Below are 3,469 nucleotides of genomic sequence, written 5' to 3' on the forward strand. Positions count from 1 at the left end.
TACTCGCATTACTCAATGCTTAAGAAGTTATAAATAGCTGAGGAATTTCCAATCTACAAGGAAGGTCTCTCATAGATTACACTTCAGTGTCTAAAATTTCAGCTTTCTCATGTTATTTGCTTTGCTTTAAAAAACACACAGTGCTTCAATGTAAATTAAGCATAGAAACTCTACATCCTTGTCTTGAGGAAGCCTCTACAGAAGGATGTGGTCGCATTTAAATTATAGTCTTTTTATTGCATAGTTCAACTGTATGGCTTTTCAATGCTGTGTTTTATCAATCTAAAAAAATATTAGCATGTTGACAGACACAGCTGTCTCTATACAGCTGCTACACGCAGTGAGAAATACTCGTCCTTGTGGGTTTGCTCTTTATTAATTTCTATTACCAATGGCTTCTGGTATGGATTAAAGTTCTTGCTGTGGCGATGCAATCAACAGTACCAGTCCTCTGAAGGGAATAAGCAGGCATATTTGTAGCCTCTTGTCAGGAGGGAACGCATCGTTCTCAGATTTGAGACTGTTTACATGTACAGGCACCATGATCATTAGCAAGTCTCACAGATACAGCAAGGGGATTGCAAGCAACAGTGTTCTTGTCCAGAAATAGTCTGTAACTTGGTGACCAAAAGGAACAACTCCTCTGTTTATCTTCAGAAGGAATGAATGTGCTTTACTTGTGAGAAGCCTACACGCAGGGTCTGTCTGAGAGGTAATCAGATATATGCAGATGGGCAGTCAGATACATCCAGTGTTGGGTAGTGTTCTGCTGGCTCTGTTGTCAGCAGAGCAGCCTCTCTGCTTTGAGCAGAGGTTGACACAGTTGATAACAGCCTTTTTTTATCATAAAAGTTCTCCATTTGCAGTGTCTGGATTAATTTGTGTTCATATTAAGGTAAGCTGGAACTGGATAAATTTAGAGAACTAGTCCTAGAGAAGCAGGTAAGAAAGCTGAATTACTTTTTTATTTTACCTAATACTTTAGGATTGTATTTTGAAATTCTATTTAAGCTTCAGCTTGTCCCTAAGACTAGTTCTATTTCCATACTAATTTTTGGTCACCTGAAAGCCAGAAATATTGTAATAATCTGAAGAGCCCATTGAGTTTAGTGATGTCAGCAGGGATTTTTTTTCGTCTATACATAAGATACATAGATTCTAAATGAACAGTGCTTCATCCTTTCTAAAGTCAAGCTCTCTTGCTCTTTTTCATGCACTCAAGTCATAATAAGTTACACACACACACACACACGATTTTTAAAGGACCCTTCCCTCTACTGCTCTATGCATTTTATTATATTCAAACCTATTGTATTGTGCCTAGATTCTGTGCTGCCGGGACCTGGTGTTCCCATCATTAGATTATAAACTGCATGGAAAAAAAGGCCATGTTTTACCTTAGGCAACATCTCTTTACTGAAGTGCACCATCAAAACCTATAGACAGACCGCGATATTAAAACATAAGCAAGGCTAGTATCACATATTGCCCAGTTAGTTAGTTAAATATCTTGGGGAGTTCTAATAAAAGACATTTCTGTTTGCTTTCCTTCTATTCTTCAAGTGTTAGGAAAGATTCCCTGAAACTATAGAAAATGTTGTTTTTCTTTAAAACAGAACAGTCACTCTCCGGGCCAAGGCTGAAGGATTTAATTCTTCTGCACTTTCTCATTAACAAAGAGGCCCCTGTTCTTTTTAAGCATCCTTATTCATATGCTAACATCACAGTAAATAACATCCATACTGGAAGCCAAATGGGTTCATTAGTTGTCCCTCCATCCATAGCTAACTGGCTCAGAAATATGGTCTTTTGCCAAGAATACCAGTTAAGCACAGATTTATCTACTGTTACTCCCCCGTGAAGATTGCCTTGCATCATCATTCAAAGTCCTAATGCATTGAGCTCCCACTTCATCTGGGGATGCATTTGGCCTGCACCTGGTCTTGAACAGCAGTATTTTAATTACTTTCTTTTAAGAGGGAGAGATTTCTTGACAGAGGAGGAGGAAAAGGGGCAAGGAGACAGCTTGGTCTGGAGGTCAGGATATACCAGACTGGATCAGTATTATAGCTGGTGATTGTGGTGTTCAGACTTCTTTCTACCCACCTTCAAACAACTCTTGCAAATTTGTTAATGACACCCTACAAAAGGAACTCTACACAAAGTAACAGGACAATTAAACTTGTAAACATAAATGTTCAGGCATCAATGTGTGGAACATCCTGGAAGAGCCTGACTAGGAGCATGATATCTTGTTATGCACAAGGAATTTTGTGTTGTTTTAGCAACCAGAAGAACAGAATTAAAAGAGCAATGTCTGACTAAAAATAGTATCTTTAGAAGACAAACACATTTTTCTTTTCAGTGTCACTGTTAACACCTGAGGTTATTACAAGTAAACATTTTCACTGTTCATTGAAGACTTTCTTGATGGCTGTATTTGCATCAGGTGAGGACAAAAAAAGTCTCAACTTTCACTTTTTGGCTTTACCTCACTGGCACAAATCCAAAGCCATCAAACTTTAAGTTCTTGCAGGAAGTCCAGAAACACAAGTCAGAATTGCTTTAGTACTTTTCTGACTAAACGAATGGAAGCATTCTTTATTAATCTTAAGATTTTGAAAGTGCTTGGAGTTTGGTGGGAGAGAGGCTGTTTGGGCTTTTTAGAAATTTATGATGTTTTGGCAGCATCTGTACAATATTGAAGCATGTGGAATATTGAGAGAGTCTGTATTTCATTTTAACTCTGTTGGCTAAACCAGTTTCACAGACGTTGACTTTGACTCCCTATTCCCATTGTCAAAAATGATATCACACTGCAGTAAACTATGCTTAGATATGTCAATTTTTGTTACATATCTGGAAAGAAAAATAGTAGATTCTTGAAGAAAACAGTCTCTTCTCGTGTAAGGCCTCCTGCTGTTGAGCTGAGCAAGATGGGAATACATTTCCTGGAAAAAACATAACAAGAAGAAATATCTCCGAGATGAGCTCGGAATGCCTTGCAGTGATGGCAAGGTATCTGTCTTTGCAGACGCTGTGGTAATTCTAAGGGGCTGTGCTAGTGGTCCAAAATGAAAACACAGTTAGTACCGTCTGGGGGCCTCACCACAGTTTGGAGAAACAAACCATAAAGACATTTCCTGGTGGTATCACCAATGACTGTATCGCTGGACCTAGTGAAGGTCACCTGAGCTTTTCTGAGCAAGGCTTTGACACATTTCTCACCTTCAGTAACAACAGCTACTAATAAATCTTCCTCTGTAGCATGAAAGCGAGTGTGGATGACACCACTGGTAGAGTACGGAGGAGATTTTGGGGTCACCCCTTGGCTGTGATCAGGGAACGGTATGCAGGTGTCCCACGGGAGATGGCGAAGGCAGGGGAAATCAGCTCAGAGGGGGCCTGGGCGCACCTCCCGCTTTCCACTCACGCCCGCGCGTGAACGCGCCGGGGGCAGGGGCGGTGG

This window comes from Haliaeetus leucocephalus, unplaced genomic scaffold (genome assembly GCF_000737465.1).
Source record: "Haliaeetus leucocephalus isolate CR32 unplaced genomic scaffold, Haliaeetus_leucocephalus-4.0 Scaffold932, whole genome shotgun sequence".
In the NCBI taxonomy this organism is placed as follows: domain Eukaryota; kingdom Metazoa; phylum Chordata; class Aves; order Accipitriformes; family Accipitridae; genus Haliaeetus; species Haliaeetus leucocephalus.